Here is a 19079-nt window from a genome sequence, read left to right as displayed (position 1 = left end):
ACTCAGTGCTAAGAGAAGACAACTGCCGACATAGGAGATCACATACAAACGGGGAGAAAGAAATGAGACCAAGCTATATGCTTGGGGTATACCATAATAGGCAACCCTCGAGAAGACGAGCGTTGAGTGCCGTCAACGAGCCGAGATGTCTCACGCAAAGAATAGTGGAAACAAACAATTAAAAAAAAACTTGTTGTATATTAAAAAAGTTAAAAAAAGATTTAAAAAAATAAAAAACCAACAAAACACGATGAAAAAAAAAGTTTTGCAGCAAAGAGTCATCAACAAGGAATGAAACGTTTCCTTTGCTACAGAAGCAACGCACCTTGAACTTTCCGCTGCAGTGACAACACGTTTTCCTTTCTTGATGCAGAAGAAGCGTCCTTTGTGTTCAACGTTCTTTTAATGGCATAGAAGCCAGGCCGAGAAGGCAGAAATTGGCGAGCGCAAGGATGGGTTGAAGGGGAGGAAGGAGACCCACTAAAAAAAAAAAGCAAAAAAAAAAAAAAAAAAAAAAAAAAAAAAAAAAAAAAAAGCGGTCTAAGGCGCCAGACTCAAGGAACGACCTTGGCTGCAGTAGCAGCTAGAGCCTTCTGGTCCTCGAATGAGGGCGTGGGTTCGAATCCCACTCCTGACACAGATTTTGTCGCTTCACTGGAGCACCCTGAATATCATTGAGATCCTTTGTAATGTGCAACAGCACGATACTGGCCGTGTTCTCCTAAGTGAAATCAAAAGTTTGCATCAAACAGAAGCGCACCTACGGCACCAAATTGTTTCTTCGGTAGTGTGAGCTACAAACAGAGAGTGTTGGTTGTAAATACGGCTTTCCCCTCGTGAGGATACTTCCGCGCCACAGCCGCAAACACGTCAAAAGGGACACTTGTGGTATGAAAACGACTCTTGTCTAGAGATGCAGAGTGCTAACGACAGTGTGAGGAAACAGTGCAGGCTGACCAGTACATCATCTGTACAATAATAGTCACTGATGAAATACAGAGAACACGAAATAAATTCATATACTCAAAGTATTACTTTATGGAGATTACAACGTGACCAATACTTGAGATATTACTCGACAGATAGACCTCTGCATTCTGTCTAATCTCTGATGTCTTTAACAGACGACTTAGTTTCGAACGAAATGTATTGATTGCTGTGATTATTTGGATTTGAGAAACTCTTTTGGTGGTACATTCTGCGCTATATTTGTGCGGCTGCGTCTGGCGAACGTCTAACGGGTGCAGAACTCATGCCTGCGTACTGTGACAACGTGGATGCGACTACAACATCAACTGCAAGTACTCTAATAGAACAAACGAGGAGTATCAAATCAAGTGTCAGGATGGCCGAGCGGTCTAAGGCGCCAGACTCAAGGAACGACCTTGGCTGCAGTAGCAGCTAGAGCCTTCTGGTCCTCGAATGAGGGCGTGGGTTCGAATCCCACTCCTGACACAGATTTTGTCGCTTCACTGGAGCACCCTGAATATCATTGAGATCCTTTGTAATGTGCAACAGCACGATACTGGCCGTGTTCTCCTAAGTGAAATCAAAAGTTTGCATCAAACAGAAGCGCACCTACGGCACCAAATTGTTTCTTCGGTAGTGTGAGCTACAAACAGAGAGTGTTGGTTGTAAATACGGCTTTCCCCTCGTGAGGATACTTCCGCGCCACAGCCGCAAACACGTCAAAAGGGACACTTGTGGTATGAAAACGACTCTTGTCTAGAGATGCAGAGTGCTAACGACAGTGTGAGGAAACAGTGCAGGCTGACCAGTACATCATCTGTACAATAATAGTCACTGATGAAATACAGAGAACACGAAATAAATTCATATACTCAAAGTATTACTTTATGGAGATTACAACGTGACCAATACTTGAGATATTACTCGACAGATAGACCTCTGCATTCTGTCTAATCTCTGATGTCTTTAACAGACGACTTAGTTTCGAACGAAATGTATTGATTGCTGTGATTATTTGGATTTGAGAAACTCTTTTGGTGGTACATTCTGCGCTATATTTGTGCGGCTGCGTCTGGCGAACGTCTAACGGGTGCAGAACTCATGCCTGCGTACTGTGACAACGTGGATGCGACTACAACATCAACTGCAAGTACTCTAATAGAACAAACGAGGAGTATCAAATCAAGTGTCAGGATGGCCGAGCGGTCTAAGGCGCCAGACTCAAGGAACGACCTTGGCTGCAGTAGCAGCTAGAGCCTTCTGGTCCTCGAATGAGGGCGTGGGTTCGAATCCCACTCCTGACACAGATTTTGTCGCTTCACTGGAGCACCCTGAATATCATTGAGATCCTTTGTAATGTGCAACAGCACGATACTGGCCGTGTTCTCCTAAGTGAAATCAAAAGTTTGCATCAAACAGAAGCGCACCTACGGCACCAAATTGTTTCTTCGGTAGTGTGAGCTACAAACAGAGAGTGTTGGTTGTAAATACGGCTTTCCCCTCGTGAGGATACTTCCGCGCCACAGCCGCAAACACGTCAAAAGGGACACTTGTGGTATGAAAACGACTCTTGTCTAGAGATGCAGAGTGCTAACGACAGTGTGAGGAAACAGTGCAGGCTGACCAGTACATCATCTGTACAATAATAGTCACTGATGAAATACAGAGAACACGAAATAAATTCATATACTCAAAGTATTACTTTATGGAGATTACAACGTGACCAATACTTGAGATATTACTCGACAGATAGACCTCTGCATTCTGTCTAATCTCTGATGTCTTTAACAGACGACTTAGTTTCGAACGAAATGTATTGATTGCTGTGATTATTTGGATTTGAGAAACTCTTTTGGTGGTACATTCTGCGCTATATTTGTGCGGCTGCGTCTGGCGAACGTCTAACGGGTGCAGAACTCATGCCTGCGTACTGTGACAACGTGGATGCGACTACAACATCAACTGCAAGTACTCTAATAGAACAAACGAGGAGTATCAAATCAAGTGTCAGGATGGCCGAGCGGTCTAAGGCGCCAGACTCAAGGAACGACCTCGGCTGCAGTAGCAGCTAGAGCCTTCTGGTCCTCGAATGAGGGCGTGGGTTCGAATCCCACTCCTGACACAGATTTTGTCGCTTCACTGGAGCACCCTGAATATCATTGAGATCCTTTGTAATGTGCAACAGCACGATACTGGCCGTGTTCTCCTAAGTGAAATCAAAAGTTTGCATCAAACAGAAGCGCACCTACGGCACCAAATTGTTTCTTCGGTAGTGTGAGCTACAAACAGAGAGTGTTGGTTGTAAATACGGCTTTCCCCTCGTGAGGATACTTCCGCGCCACAGCCGCAAACACGTCAAAAGGGACACTTGTGGTATGAAAACGACTCTTGTCTAGAGATGCAGAGTGCTAACGACAGTGTGAGGAAACAGTGCAGGCTGACCAGTACATCATCTGTACAATAATAGTCACTGATGAAATACAGAGAACACGAAATAAATTCATATACTCAAAGTATTACTTTATGGAGATTACAACGTGACCAATACTTGAGATATTACTCGACAGATAGACCTCTGCATTCTGTCTAATCTCTGATGTCTTTAACAGACGACTTAGTTTCGAACGAAATGTATTGATTGCTGTGATTATTTGGATTTGAGAAACTCTTTTGGTGGTACATTCTGCGCTATATTTGTGCGGCTGCGTCTGGCGAACGTCTAACGGGTGCAGAACTCATGCCTGCGTACTGTGACAACGTGGATGCGACTACAACATCAACTGCAAGTACTCTAATAGAACAAACGAGGAGTATCAAATCAAGTGTCAGGATGGCCGAGCGGTCTAAGGCGCCAGACTCAAGGAACGACCTTGGCTGCAGTAGCAGCTAGAGCCTTCTGGTCCTCGAATGAGGGCGTGGGTTCGAATCCCACTCCTGACACAGATTTTGTCGCTTCACTGGAGCACCCTGAATATCATTGAGATCCTTTGTAATGTGCAACAGCACGATACTGGCCGTGTTCTCCTAAGTGAAATCAAAAGTTTGCATCAAACAGAAGCGCACCTACGGCACCAAATTGTTTCTTCGGTAGTGTGAGCTACAAACAGAGAGTGTTGGTTGTAAATACGGCTTTCCCCTCGTGAGGATACTTCCGCGCCACAGCCGCAAACACGTCAAAAGGGACACTTGTGGTATGAAAACGACTCTTGTCTAGAGATGCAGAGTGCTAACGACAGTGTGAGGAAACAGTGCAGGCTGACCAGTACATCATCTGTACAATAATAGTCACTGATGAAATACAGAGAACACGAAATAAATTCATATACTCAAAGTATTACTTTATGGAGATTACAACGTGACCAATACTTGAGATATTACTCGACAGATAGACCTCTGCATTCTGTCTAATCTCTGATGTCTTTAACAGACGACTTAGTTTCGAACGAAATGTATTGATTGCTGTGATTATTTGGATTTGAGAAACTCTTTTGGTGGTACATTCTGCGCTATATTTGTGCGGCTGCGTCTGGCGAACGTCTAACGGGTGCAGAACTCATGCCTGCGTACTGTGACAACGTGGATGCGACTACAACATCAACTGCAAGTACTCTAATAGAACAAACGAGGAGTATCGAATCAAGTGTCAGGATGGCCGAGCGGTCTAAGGCGCCAGACTCAAGGAACGACCTTGGCTGCAGTAGCAGCTAGAGCCTTCTGGTCCTCGAATGAGGGCGTGGGTTCGAATCCCACTCCTGACACAGATTTTGTCGCTTCACTGGAGCACCCCGAATATCATTGAGATCCTTTGTAATGTGCAACAGCACGATACTGGCCGTGTTCTCCTAAGTGAAATCAAAAGTTTGCATCAAACAGAAGCGCACCTACGGCACCAAATTGTTTCTTCGGTAGTGTGAGCTACAAACAGAGAGTGTTGGTTGTAAATACGGCTTTCCCCTCGTGAGGATACTTCCGCGCCACAGCCGCAAACACGTCAAAAGGGACACTTGTGGTATGAAAACGACTCTTGTCTAGAGATGCAGAGTGCTAACGACAGTGTGAGGAAACAGTGCAGGCTGACCAGTACATCATCTGTACAATAATAGTCACTGATGAAATACAGAGAACACGAAATAAATTCATATACTCAAAGTATTACTTTATGGAGATTACAACGTGACCAATACTTGAGATATTACTCGACAGATAGACCTCTGCATTCTGTCTAATCTCTGATGTCTTTAACAGACGACTTAGTTTTCGAACAAAATGTATTGATTGCTGTGATTATTTGGATTTGAGAAACTCTTTTGGTGGTACATTCTGCGCTATATTTGTGCGGCTGCGTCTGGCGAACGTCTAACGGGTGCAGAACTCATGCATTCTGGCTTTAGCCGTCGCCGCGGTCGGACGTGCTTGTTGTTTGCTCCGCACAGGTTTGCGCTATCGCCGGTGTTTGTGTTTACCTACAGCTGTCTGTGCGTTTTCGTAGTATTATTGCATTTGGTGGTCCTGATAAGTGTTTTTGAAGTGTTATTGTCCGTTCTCCGTTTCGTTCTTCGTGGCGATTTCGGTTTTTACCGGAAGTTCGTCGGCACAGAAGACCATGTCTGACACCGTCCGGAAAAATACGTTAGTCTTCTCGTTCGAGAAGGAAACCCGGCCGGTCCAACCCACTGCACTGGAGATCCATGACTGGCTCACAGAGGTAATCTGTATCAATTCTGACTCTGTTCACACTACGCAGTTAGATGCTGAAAAATACTGTGTTTATGTTAAATTTCTGAACTCCGTGACTGTCGATAAGTTGCTTGCAAAATGGGGTAATTCTGTTGAATTTGTTCATCGAGATGGTTCACAAAGTAATGTGTCTGTACGAAAAGCTGATATCATGTACACCAATGTGAGGATTTTAAATGTTCCTATCGAAGTTGACAATCAGTTGATCAAAGACGCTCTCTCTAAATATGGGGAAGTTAAATCCATCTATAACGAAAGATGGTCGAAGCTGTACAAGATACAGTGTTATAATGGCATTAGGTCCGTCGAAATGGAGGTGAAAGCCAATATTCCGTCCCATATATCTGTTGCAGGTCATAAAGCACATGTTGTTTATTCTGGACAGGAGCGTACGTGTAATATTTGTAACGAGATAGGTCATTTCAGACAAGATTGTCCACGCCGTGTTTTTGTCCTCCGAAATAATCTAACACATCGTCACAAACTGACCCTTAGCGACGTCTTACCAAGCGGCGACTCCCCTCCTTCTGCTAATGACAGTGGTGCAGGTACTTCTACAATGCCCGCTATAACTAACACAGAGTTCCCACCTCTGAAAGTGATAACGAGTCACCCTTCTGTTCCCGAATGCGATCTTCAGAATAAGAAACGACCGTTGGAAGCGACTGATGACGGCTCGGACGGCGAGTCCTCCCGCACTTCCCCCTCCACCCGCAAACAGAAGCAGTGTGACGCAGATGTGTTAGAGGAAACAGACAGTACATGTATGGACGTGACGACAGCGGCTAAGGCAACCCAACCGCTGTCGGCGGCCGCACAGGTACCAACAGACCACGGAGACGACGCAGTAACGGTTGTCGCGGCGACGGACGAGCCGCACTCCGAACCCCATGAGGTGGCGGAGCAGAACCGCATTCACGAACTCACCGACCCCCAACCAACCGATTCAGTCAGTGCCCTGGAGTTAGTGCCGGAAGGACAAGGAAGTGGAAGTCATAAACAGGACACTGTTGAGGCAGCTTCGGTCTCAACGGTGGTGAAGATAGACAACGCGAAGGACGGCGAGTTGAACCAAGATGTCCAAAGACGTAGACTCAAACCGCAACCTAATCTCAAAGCTTCCCGTAAGCAAAGCAAGCAACAACCTGGACAAGATGACACAACGGCCAAGAATGTCCTGTATGAAATTATTACGGAAAAACCTAAGGATGTACCTTCAAGTAACATTAGTGATGGAAAGTCTCTTTGCAAAACTAAAACCCGAGAACTTAGGAATACTCCACCAAACTAAGGATCACAATTCAACGAAAAAAAAGGGAAAAAACAAATACCGTCGACCCGCTTTATGTTCTGATTGTACTATTGTCTTAGTCATTTTTTCGGAGGAACCAAAAGCAGTGTTTCACGTATTTTCCGTACTCATAGGTATTTCTCTGTAGATTATTCTTGTAGGAGCTTGTTGAAGTGAAATAGTTTATCCCTTCTAGAAGCGGCACAGCTCCCCGTTTTTATCATTATTTTACTATTTTTTTATTCCTTTATGTACATTTTTCTGTAAACTAAATGTCCCAGGCGTATACACTTGCAACTATCAATATTAACAGGATTACATCGGCGACTAAAATTGCAGCGCTCAAAGAGTACCTATATGAGTCAGGGACGGACATCGTTTTCCTACAAGAAGTTGTACTCACTAACCTTACAGTGCCAGGATATTTGTCTATTTTAAATGTCTCGCTTGACACTAACATAGGGACAGCAATTTTAGTCAGGGAGGGGATCCCTGTCACAGATATTGAAAGATTGGACTCCGGCAGAGCGATAGGTATAAAAGTCTTTGGTTTTACTCTTATCAATCTGTATGCCCCTTCCGGCACATCCAATAGAATGGAAAGAGCACAGTTCTTTAAAGAAGAGATCATTTATTTATTGCGGAAAAACCCAAAGGATCTTATAATCGGCGGTGATTTTAATTGTGTGATCAATAAAAAAGACCAGGTTCCAAATTTTAATAACTGCACTGAACTGAAGCGTTTTGTCACTGTTTTACAGCTTAGAGATGCTTGGGAAATAACGTATCCCACATTTGTGGCTTTCACATATATCGGTCCTCAATCACGAAGTAGAATTGACAGACTCTACATATCGCAAAGTCTAGTCAGCTCTTTCATTAAAGCGGAGACGACTCCTGTCTACTTTTCTGATCATAGTGCCGTGCTTGCTACCGTCAGCCTTACTGCGCAACCTACTCGTCGTTTCAGAAATCAATGGCACCTTAACATGTCACTGATGCAGGAAGACGGACTAGAAGAAAGTTTGACAGAAGCGTGGGCCATGTGCCTCCGCTCCGTAAACAGGCATGTCTCAGTACTAGACTGGTGGTGCAACAGGGCAAAGCCTAAACTGCGAAAAGTTCTCATTCATTATGGTGCACAACGATCGAAAGACTTGAAAACTTCCATAGAATTTTATTACACCATGCTGAGAAATCTATATGAGCAGGCAGACACTTCCAACATCCGTCTGGCAGATATCAAGCGAACCAAGGCCAAATTGCTCAGCATTAAAAGACAGCAGATGGAGGGTCTGAAAATAAAATCAAAGGCTAAAACAGTCGTGGAGGATGAACATGCTTCCTTGTACCATCTACTGAGGCACGAACGAAATAGGAGACGCACCTTCATCGATGGACTTCAGTCTGAAAATGGCGAGACACTCATGACTCAGAGAGACATCGTCAATGCAGTGCACAAGTATTACGAAGACCTATACTCAGTCAGTCCGGTATGCGAAGAGTCCTTCGGTGGGTACCTTAGTTCCATAGCTCCTCAGGTGTCGGACGAGGAAAACGAAAACCTTCTCGTCGAGTGTACTAACGAAGAAATCTACAGAACCATCTGCAAGTCTCCTTTGAAGAAATCACCGGGACCGGATGGTTTGCCTGTTGAATTTTATATACGATACTGGCCTTTGATTGGTGACATGTTTACCCGAATGACGAACGAGGTACTTCAGGGAAAACAGATACCTTCTGTTTTTAAAGAGAGCACAATTGTACTCATTCCAAAAAATACTGCAAAAACAAATCTTAATAACTTTCGTCCTATCTCTCTGTTACACTCCGATTATAAAATCATCGGCAGAATTATAAACAACAGACTCTCACAGCTCGCTACAAAGATAGTAAGCTCACACCAGTCATGTGTTCCTAATAGGAGTATTTTTAAAAGCATAGCTGAATATAGAGATGTAATTGCAATCACTGCTGTGACCAACATAAAATGTGCTATCATGTTTATTGACTTCCAGAAAGCTTTTGATCGTGTGGATCATAGATTCCTTAATGCCACACTGAAGAAAATAGGTTTTAATGAGCGCGTCCTAAGTGTGATTAGCAATATCGCAACAGGGCTCAGCGCTTGTATATCAGTCAACAGCCAGAGGACAAAGCAGATCCAGATCAGGCGTGGCGTGCCTCAAGGAAGCCCCCTCTCAATGCTCCTTTTCGTGCTGTCTTTAGAACCTTTTCTCCGCAGTGTTCATGTCAGCCTGACTGGCCTCACATTATCTGGTCACCAAACTGTTATAAACGCCTATGCCGATGATGTCGGAGTCGTACTGCGCAATGCCGAAGACATTTCGAAATTGGAAATCCTAATTAAGAAGTACTGTAGCGTCTCCGGAGCGAGTGTCAACGCAAACAAAAGCAAACTTTTAAACCTACGGGGATTCCAACACACCACATTAGCCTGGGCCACAAAAGTCACCCAGTGCAAAGCACTGGGAATAACGCTGACGCCTTGTCCATTGAAAATGGCAGCTATCAACTGGAGAAATACGTCAGGACAAATTCTTGGAACAACAAGAGAAAACCTCTCCCGTAATATGAACCAGGTTCAGAGGGTACTTTTCATTAACAACTGCCTCCTCTCCAAAGGTTACTTTACAGCACAGATCTTCCCGTTACCGAAAATGATTGGAAAACAGATAATGTCTACCATTGCCAGTTATCTGTGGAGAGGTGAAATATTCCGAGTAGATGCAGCAACAGCGACCTTAGATCCCAGGAATGGAGGTTTAGGTTTAGTTGACATTAGAAATAAGGCGTCTGCACTTTTTATAAAAAGGACCGCCACTATCCTTAGCGACCACGCTGACAGCATTACAACTAAATTATTTGAAGTTGTCAGGCCTGCAAGTCTACAACCACCGGTGAATGTGCAAAAAATAAATAACCGGCTCCAGCACGTTCGAGTATATTTCGTGGAACTCAGCTATCTTGGCACTGCAATAATCAACTCACGACGGATCACGGCCCGCGATATTCTGTGTCATCGAAGGAAAATGGAGGGGAGAAACAAATTAGAAAGCAAATACCCACATTTTGATTGGGACGCCATATGGGAAAATATTCATATGCGTGGTCTTCCATCCGACGTCAAATCGACGTGGTATAAAACAGTGAATGGGACCATCAGCACTAATGAAAGGCTACATGCAATCGGCATTAGCGAAACGAATCTATGTCTCAAATGCAAACTGATCGATACCCTAGTGCACAGATTAACGTGCGGTGGGAATCTACACATTTGTAATTGGATTCGAGAACAACTTGCATTTCTTACGAGGTCTTCGGTAGCAAATTTTCCCCCTGTGACGTTCCTCAGGCCTCAGACTCGCTATTTTCCCGCAGCAAAAAACAACTCCGTCCACTGGTTAATGGGACACTATGTGAATTACGTAATTAATCACCTGGGAACTGACAATTCCACTGAGTTTTACGTGAACTTGAAGTTTGCTTTTTATAGAGCCCTGAAATATAAAGATCACAAGAAGAACTACGGCAATATGCTAAAAATAGTATTTGAGCGACTGGGCATTGGTTGACACGCAGCTGAGATAAACACAATTCATTTCTTTAAGCGAATGGACGCTTGTTTTCTAAAAACCAGGAAAAAAAAATTACAATTTTGTAGCTTCATATTACCATCAATTATACTCTGCTAACACAGAAGGCTATTTTGTTCATTCCACAGCAGAAGCCGAAAAAAAAAGAAAAAAAAAAGTTAAAAAGAAAAAAAAAGGGAAAAAAATTAACAAAAAAAAACAAAAAATCACCACCGTAGGGTACAGATAATTTCTTTTTACGATTTTATTACTAACATGGAAGTCTCATTTTTTTTAATGGACGAGGATTTTTTTTTTTATTATTATTATTATACCTATCACGAAGACAATAAGGCTATGGCAATAGTGCCTTACCATAATATTTATTTTTTGCATTCAATGAAGTTTCTTCCCTTACACGACCAAAAAAAAAAAAGCGACAGTAAAACAAACAAAGTAATAAAAAAAAACTAGAACAAGAACAAACAAATATACACAATCAGCATCCATTGCTTCATGCATTACTTTTCTGTTCCAAAGAGGCATGTTTTTTGTTGTCAAGAAGCAGTGGGAATAAGGAAAAACTATATATATCAAATAAATAAATACCACACACGCTACAAGCTATCAGCTTCAATTGCTAATGCCTCAACATGAACTAAATTTTTTGTCTAAAAAGAAGGGTCAATCGGTTCAGGAGTACGATGAACACAAAGCATAGCTTGCATAATCAGTCAAGAATATTATAATGAAGCAACTCAGCAACGGGACTGGGGGGAGACATCGCGGCCAGGCCTCAAGTCTCAGACCCCTGCCCGTTTTGCCTCCACCTGCCTCATGCTGTTATGTTTCTAACATTAAAAAAAAAAAAGTGGCGCAATGGATAACGCAAAAAAACTAAATAAATAAAAAAAGTGGTTAAGAAAAAAAAATAAAAAAAATAAAAACAAAAAAAATGAAAAAAAAACAAAAAAAAGTCGTACAGCATTCAAAAAAAATAAAAAAAATGGATAAGGCGTCGGACTTCGGATCCGAAGATTGCAGGTTCGAATCCTGTCACGGTCGAAGAAAAAAAAAAGAAAGAAAAAAAAAATTAAAAAAAAAAAAAAGTGGCAGAGCGCTGGTCTAGTAAACCAGAGGTCGTGAGTTCGATCCTCACAGGAGGCAAATGAATTTTGTAAAAGCCCCTCCCACCGTGGCCCTTTCGAAAAAAGCGGTCAAGGATAAAACAAATTATAAATGGGTGCGGTATTTAAGAAATGCTCTCGCAAATGAATAGTGCGAATGGTGCTATTAAAGTAGGCACCAGAAACTGCTGCTTTTGGGAGTCTCCGGAGAATGCCGACGTGAAATACTTAGTTCTTGTGATGTATTTCCTACCCCTGATAGAGACCCTCGCGGCTGTCGTCGTCGTCGTCGTCGTCGTCGTCGTCGTCGGCGCCGCCGCCGCTTTGGTAATAGCGGCAACTCGCCATTGTATCTCATAGGGTGAGGTACCTTCTGCAACCGACTGAGATGGCACTAAGCGATTGAAGCTGATTTGCACGCTCTTGTTTGATGAGCGTCATAAGGGCTTGAATGTAACTTGCGATGGGACACAGCAAGAAGTAGCGTCGCATTTTTAGTACTGAAATTGGAGAATTGCGTCAAAGATAAAAAAAAAAAAGCGGACTAAGGCGCCAGACTCAAGGAACGACCTTGGCTGCAGTAGCAGCTAGAGCCTTCTGGTCCTCGAATGAGGGCGTGGGTTCGAATCCCACTCCTGACACAGATTTTGTCGCTTCACTGGAGCACCCCGAATATCATTGAGATCCTTTGTAATGTGCAACAGCACGATACTGGCCGTGTTCTCCTAAGTGAAATCAAAAGTTTGCATCAAACAGAAGCGCACCTACGGCACCAAATTGTTTCTTCGGTAGTGTGAGCTACAAACAGAGAGTGTTGGTTGTAAATACGGCTTTCCCCTCGTGAGGATACTTCCGCGCCACAGCCGCAAACACGTCAAAAGGGACACTTGTGGTATGAAAACGACTCTTGTCTAGAGATGCAGAGTGCTAACGACAGTGTGAGGAAACAGTGCAGGCTGACCAGTACATCATCTGTACAATAATAGTCACTGATGAAATACAGAGAACACGAAATAAATTCATATACTCAAAGTATTACTTTATGGAGATTACAACGTGACCAATACTTGAGATATTACTCGACAGATAGACCTCTGCATTCTGTCTAATCTCTGATGTCTTTAACAGACGACTTAGTTTTCGAACAAAATGTATTGATTGCTGTGATTATTTGGATTTGAGAAACTCTTTTGGTGGTACATTCTGCGCTATATTTGTGCGGCTGCGTCTGGCGAACGTCTAACGGGTGCAGAACTCATGCCTGCGTACTGTGACAACGTGGATGCGACTACAACATCAACTGCAAGTACTCTAATAGAACAAACGAGGAGTATCAAATCAAGTGTCAGGATGGCCGAGCGGTCTAAGGCGCCAGACTCAAGGAACGACCTTGGCTGCAGTAGCAGCTAGAGCCTTCTGGTCCTCGAATGAGGGCGTGGGTTCGAATCCCACTCCTGACACAGATTTTGTCGCTTCACTGGAGCACCCCGAATATCATTGAGATCCTTTGTAATGTGCAACAGCACGATACTGGCCGTGTTCTCCTAAGTGAAATCAAAAGTTTGCATCAAACAGAAGCGCACCTACGGCACCAAATTGTTTCTTCGGTAGTGTGAGCTACAAACAGAGAGTGTTGGTTGTAAATACGGCTTTCCCCTCGTGAGGATACTTCCGCGCCACAGCCGCAAACACGTCAAAAGGGACACTTGTGGTATGAAAACGACTCTTGTCTAGAGATGCAGAGTGCTAACGACAGTGTGAGGAAACAGTGCAGGCTGACCAGTACATCATCTGTACAATAATAGTCACTGATGAAATACAGAGAACACGAAATAAATTCATATACTCAAAGTATTACTTTATGGAGATTACAACGTGACCAATACTTGAGATATTACTCGACAGATAGACCTCTGCATTCTGTCTAATCTCTGATGTCTTTAACAGACGACTTAGTTTTCGAACAAAATGTATTGATTGCTGTGATTATTTGGATTTGAGAAACTCTTTTGGTGGTACATTCTGCGCTATATTTGTGCGGCTGCGTCTGGCGAACGTCTAACGGGTGCAGAACTCATGCCTGCGTACTGTGACAACGTGGATGCGACTACATCAACTGCAAGTACTCTAATAGAACAAACGAGGAGTATCAAATCAAGTGTCAGGATGGCCGAGCGGTCTAAGGCGCCAGACTCAAGGAACGACCTTGGCTGCAGTAGCAGCTAGAGCCTTCTGGTCCTCCAATGAGGGCGTGGGTTCGAATCCCACTCCTGACACAGATTTTGTCGCTTCACTGGAGCACCCCGAATATCATTGAGATCCTTTGTAATGTGCAACAGCACGATACTGGCCGTGTTCTCCTAAGTGAAATCAAAAGTTTGCATCAAACAGAAGCGCACCTACGGCACCAAATTGTTTCTTCGGTAGTGTGAGCTACAAACAGAGAGTGTTGGTTGTAAATACGGCTTTCCCCTCGTGAGGATACTTCCGCGCCACAGCCGCAAACACGTCAAAAGGGACACTTGTGGTATGAAAACGACTCTTGTCTAGAGATGCAGAGTGCTAACGACAGTGTGAGGAAACAGTGCAGGCTGACCAGTACATCATCTGTACAATAATAGTCACTGATGAAATACAGAGAACACGAAATAAATTCATATACTCAAAGTATTACTTTATGGAGATTACAACGTGACCAATACTTGAGATATTACTCGACAGATAGACCTCTGCATTCTGTCTAATCTCTGATGTCTTTAACAGACGACTTAGTTTTCGAACAAAATGTATTGATTGCTGTGATTATTTGGATTTGAGAAACTCTTTTGGTGGTACATTCTGCGCTATATTTGTGCGGCTGCGTCTGGCGAACGTCTAACGGGTGCAGAACTCATGCCTGCGTACTGTGACAACGTGGATGCGACTACAACATCAACTGCAAGTACTCTAATAGAACAAACGAGGAGTATCAAATCAAGTGTCAGGATGGCCGAGCGGTCTAAGGCGCCAGACTCAAGGAACGACCTTGGCTGCAGTAGCAGCTAGAGCCTTCTGGTCCTCGAATGAGGGCGTGGGTTCGAATCCCACTCCTGACACAGATTTTGTCGCTTCACTGGAGCACCCCGAATATCATTGAGATCCTTTGTAATGTGCAACAGCACGATACTGGCCGTGTTCTCCTAAGTGAAATCAAAAGTTTGCATCAAACAGAAGCGCACCTACGGCACCAAATTGTTTCTTCGGTAGTGTGAGCTACAAACAGAGAGTGTTGGTTGTAAATACGGCTTTCCCCTCGTGAGGATACTTCCGCGCCACAGCCGCAAACACGTCAAAAGGGACACTTGTGGTATGAAAACGACTCTTGTCTAGAGATGCAGAGTGCTAACGACAGTGTGAGGAAACAGTGCAGGCTGACCAGTACATCATCTGTACAATAATAGTCACTGATGAAATACAGAGAACACGAAATAAATTCATATACTCAAAGTATTACTTTATGGAGATTACAACGTGACCAATACTTGAGATATTACTCGACAGATAGACCTCTGCATTCTGTCTAATCTCTGATGTCTTTAACAGACGACTTAGTTTTCGAACAAAATGTATTGATTGCTGTGATTATTTGGATTTGAGAAACTCTTTTGGTGGTACATTCTGCGCTATATTTGTGCGGCTGCGTCTGGCGAACGTCTAACGGGTGCAGAACTCATGCCTGCGTACTGTGACAACGTGGATGCGACTACAACATCAACTGCAAGTACTCTAATAGAACAAACGAGGAGTATCAAATCAAGTGTCAGGATGGCCGAGCGGTCTAAGGCGCCAGACTCAAGGAACGACCTTGGCTGCAGTAGCAGCTAGAGCCTTCTGGTCCTCGAATGAGGGCGTGGGTTCGAATCCCACTCCTGACACAGATTTTGTCGCTTCACTGGAGCACCCCGAATATCATTGAGATCCTTTGTAATGTGCAACAGCACGATACTGGCCGTGTTCTCCTAAGTGAAATCAAAAGTTTGCATCAAACAGAAGCGCACCTACGGCACCAAATTGTTTCTTCGGTAGTGTGAGCTACAAACAGAGAGTGTTGGTTGTAAATACGGCTTTCCCCTCGTGAGGATACTTCCGCGCCACAGCCGCAAACACGTCAAAAGGGACACTTGTGGTATGAAAACGACTCTTGTCTAGAGATGCAGAGTGCTAACGACAGTGTGAGGAAACAGTGCAGGCTGACCAGTACATCATCTGTACAATAATAGTCACTGATGAAATACAGAGAACACGAAATAAATTCATATACTCAAAGTATTACTTTATGGAGATTACAACGTGACCAATACTTGAGATATTACTCGACAGATAGACCTCTGCATTCTGTCTAATCTCTGATGTCTTTAACAGACGACTTAGTTTTCGAACAAAATGTATTGATTGCTGTGATTATTTGGATTTGAGAAACTCTTTTGGTGGTACATTCTGCGCTATATTTGTGCGGCTGCGTCTGGCGAACGTCTAACGGGTGCAGAACTCATGCCTGCGTACTGTGACAACGTGGATGCGACTACATCAACTGCAAGTACTCTAATAGAACAAACGAGGAGTATCAAATCAAGTGTCAGGATGGCCGAGCGGTCTAAGGCGCCAGACTCAAGGAACGACCTTGGCTGCAGTAGCAGCTAGAGCCTTCTGGTCCTCGAATGAGGGCGTGGGTTCGAATCCCACTCCTGACACAGATTTTGTCGCTTCACTGGAGCACCCCGAATATCATTGAGATCCTTTGTAATGTGCAACAGCACGATACTGGCCGTGTTCTCCTAAGTGAAATCAAAAGTTTGCATCAAACAGAAGCGCACCTACGGCACCAAATTGTTTCTTCGGTAGTGTGAGCTACAAACAGAGAGTGTTGGTTGTAAATACGGCTTTCCCCTCGTGAGGATACTTCCGCGCCACAGCCGCAAACACGTCAAAAGGGACACTTGTGGTATGAAAACGACTCTTGTCTAGAGATGCAGAGTGCTAACGACAGTGTGAGGAAACAGTGCAGGCTGACCAGTACATCATCTGTACAATAATAGTCACTGATGAAATACAGAGAACACGAAATAAATTCATATACTCAAAGTATTACTTTATGGAGATTACAACGTGACCAATACTTGAGATATTACTCGACAGATAGACCTCTGCATTCTGTCTAATCTCTGATGTCTTTAACAGACGACTTAGTTTTCGAACAAAATGTATTGATTGCTGTGATTATTTGGATTTGAGAAACTCTTTTGGTGGTACATTCTGCGCTATATTTGTGCGGCTGCGTCTGGCGAACGTCTAACGGGTGCAGAACTCATGCCTGCGTACTGTGACAACGTGGATGCGACTACAACATCAACTGCAAGTACTCTAATAGAACAAACGAGGAGTATCAAATCAAGTGTCAGGATGGCCGAGCGGTCTAAGGCGCCAGACTCAAGGAACGACCTTGGCTGCAGTAGCAGCTAGAGCCTTCTGGTCCTCGAATGAGGGCGTGGGTTCGAATCCCACTCCTGACACAGATTTTGTCGCTTCACTGGAGCACCCCGAATATCATTGAGATCCTTTGTAATGTGCAACAGCACGATACTGGCCGTGTTCTCCTAAGTGAAATCAAAAGTTTGCATCAAACAGAAGCGCACCTACGGCACCAAATTGTTTCTTCGGTAGTGTGAGCTACAAACAGAGAGTGTTGGTTGTAAATACGGCTTTCCCCTCGTGAGGATACTTCCGCGCCACAGCCGCAAACACGTCAAAAGGGACACTTGTGGTATGAAAACGACTCTTGTCTAGAGATGCAGAGTGCTAACGACAGTGTGAGGAAACAGTGCAGGCTGACCAGTACATCATCTGTACAATAATAGTCACTGATGAAATACAGAGAACACGAAATAAATTCATATACTCAAAGTATTACTTTATGGAGATTACAACGTGACCAATACTTGAGATATTACTCGACAGATAGACCTCTGCATTCTGTCTAATCTCTGATGTCTTTAACAGACGACTTAGTTTTCGAACAAAATGTATTGATTGCTGTGATTATTTGGATTTGAGAAACTCTTTTGGTGGTACATTCTGCGCTATATTTGTGCGGCTGCGTCTGGCGAACGTCTAACGGGTGCAGAACTCATGCCTGCGTACTGTGACAACGTGGATGCGACTACAACATCAACTGCAAGTACTCTAATAGAACAAACGAGGAGTATCAAATCAAGTGTCAGGATGGCCGAGCGGTCACAGTTCCGCTTGAGACGCGACAGCGATCGGACGTGCTGTGTATTCGATCCGCCGTTTCCCTCGGGTTGTGACTATTTACTTTCTGTGTGTGACGTTTCTTTGTCTTCTTTTCTTCGTTGTTTCGTCGCCTTAACGTTTGTTTTGTGTCTTGTGTTGTATAGCGGCTTTTGCCGCATTAGTTAAGTGTTATGGCTTCCCGGTTGTTTCCGCGGAAGTGTACTCTCAGTTTTCAGTTTAACAAGGCCACCAGGAATGTGCAACCAACTTCGTTGGAAATTCACGAATGGATTGTGGATACGATTGGCATTACATCGGACCAGGTACATACGGCGTATTTTGATACAGAACTTTACTGCTTTTTTGTGAAATTGTTGAATCCGGTTTTGCTAGATAGGATTTTACTTAAACATGGTGAGCAAGTGTCGTTCCGTCATAGAGATGGTTCTGTTAGCAGTGTTACTGTTTCAAATGCTGAAATTACGTATGCCACAGTTCGGGTTTATAATTTACCCCCTGAAGTTGAAAACAGTTATCTCAAGGACGCTTTGCTTGGTTATGGTACTGTTCGGTCAATTCGAAATGAACGTTGGTCTGCACAACATAAGCTGCAATGTTATAATGGTGTCAGATCGGTTGAAATGCATATTAAGTCGAATATACCGTCCCATCTGGTTGTATGTGGTTATCGTGTTCATCTTACTTATGAGGGGCAAGTTGGTACGTGTTTTCTATGTAATGAGAATGGTCATGTTCGTGCTAATTGCCCTAAGCGGGTGTTTGTGCTTCAAAATGGGCTAGCACAACGCCGCAAATTAACGGTTGCCGATCTTGTGCCACCAGCTTCCTCCACTGTTTCTTGTCAGCCTCCTGCAGTAGATTCTTCACAACGGGTGACACCCTCCTCTGATGCAGGTTTTCCCCCGTTACCCACTCGCCCAGATGTATCGGCTGCTCCTACACCGATCCCGTCTGTTTCCAATAACAAGCGCCGTCGTGCTAGTGATACCGGTAGCACTGATGATGAAGCTGCTGTTTCGCAGCCGGTTTGCGAATCTGACGAGAGAATTCCGGAATCTCCCATGCCTG

At 43.9% G+C, this 19079-nt stretch overlaps 11 non-coding genes across 11 annotated transcripts; all 11 read left to right on the top strand.

Moving 5' to 3' along the window:
• The first annotated feature begins 1339 nt into the window (after window positions 1–1339).
• Trnal-caa (transfer RNA leucine (anticodon CAA)) lies at window positions 1340–1455 on the top strand. The gene is made up of 2 exons: window positions 1340–1377; window positions 1410–1455. It is a non-coding gene; the product is annotated as a tRNA-Leu (tRNA).
• A 702-nt stretch (window positions 1456–2157) lies between these two features.
• On the top strand, window positions 2158–2273 carry Trnal-caa (transfer RNA leucine (anticodon CAA)). Its single transcript has 2 exons — window positions 2158–2195; window positions 2228–2273. It is a non-coding gene; the product is annotated as a tRNA-Leu (tRNA).
• A 702-nt stretch (window positions 2274–2975) lies between these two features.
• Trnal-caa (transfer RNA leucine (anticodon CAA)) lies at window positions 2976–3091 on the top strand. Its single transcript has 2 exons — window positions 2976–3013; window positions 3046–3091. It is a non-coding gene; the product is annotated as a tRNA-Leu (tRNA).
• A 702-nt stretch (window positions 3092–3793) lies between these two features.
• Window positions 3794–3909, top strand: Trnal-caa (transfer RNA leucine (anticodon CAA)). The gene is made up of 2 exons: window positions 3794–3831; window positions 3864–3909. It is a non-coding gene; the product is annotated as a tRNA-Leu (tRNA).
• A 702-nt stretch (window positions 3910–4611) lies between these two features.
• Window positions 4612–4727, top strand: Trnal-caa (transfer RNA leucine (anticodon CAA)). The gene is made up of 2 exons: window positions 4612–4649; window positions 4682–4727. It is a non-coding gene; the product is annotated as a tRNA-Leu (tRNA).
• An 8337-nt stretch (window positions 4728–13064) lies between these two features.
• Window positions 13065–13180, top strand: Trnal-caa (transfer RNA leucine (anticodon CAA)). Its single transcript has 2 exons — window positions 13065–13102; window positions 13135–13180. It is a non-coding gene; the product is annotated as a tRNA-Leu (tRNA).
• Window positions 13181–13880: 700 nt separating this feature from the next.
• Trnal-caa (transfer RNA leucine (anticodon CAA)) lies at window positions 13881–13996 on the top strand. Its single transcript has 2 exons — window positions 13881–13918; window positions 13951–13996. It is a non-coding gene; the product is annotated as a tRNA-Leu (tRNA).
• A 703-nt stretch (window positions 13997–14699) lies between these two features.
• Window positions 14700–14815, top strand: Trnal-caa (transfer RNA leucine (anticodon CAA)). Its single transcript has 2 exons — window positions 14700–14737; window positions 14770–14815. It is a non-coding gene; the product is annotated as a tRNA-Leu (tRNA).
• A 703-nt stretch (window positions 14816–15518) lies between these two features.
• On the top strand, window positions 15519–15634 carry Trnal-caa (transfer RNA leucine (anticodon CAA)). The gene is made up of 2 exons: window positions 15519–15556; window positions 15589–15634. It is a non-coding gene; the product is annotated as a tRNA-Leu (tRNA).
• A 700-nt stretch (window positions 15635–16334) lies between these two features.
• Window positions 16335–16450, top strand: Trnal-caa (transfer RNA leucine (anticodon CAA)). The gene is made up of 2 exons: window positions 16335–16372; window positions 16405–16450. It is a non-coding gene; the product is annotated as a tRNA-Leu (tRNA).
• Window positions 16451–17153: 703 nt separating this feature from the next.
• Trnal-caa (transfer RNA leucine (anticodon CAA)) lies at window positions 17154–17269 on the top strand. The gene is made up of 2 exons: window positions 17154–17191; window positions 17224–17269. It is a non-coding gene; the product is annotated as a tRNA-Leu (tRNA).
• Window positions 17270–19079: the final 1810 nt, after the last annotated feature.

This window comes from Schistocerca nitens, unplaced genomic scaffold (genome assembly GCF_023898315.1).
Source record: "Schistocerca nitens isolate TAMUIC-IGC-003100 unplaced genomic scaffold, iqSchNite1.1 HiC_scaffold_191, whole genome shotgun sequence".
Classification (NCBI taxonomy): Eukaryota; Metazoa; Arthropoda; class Insecta; order Orthoptera; family Acrididae; genus Schistocerca; species Schistocerca nitens.
The sequence above is the reverse complement of the archived record's forward strand: the minus strand, read 5'-3'. Positions and strand labels throughout refer to the sequence as shown.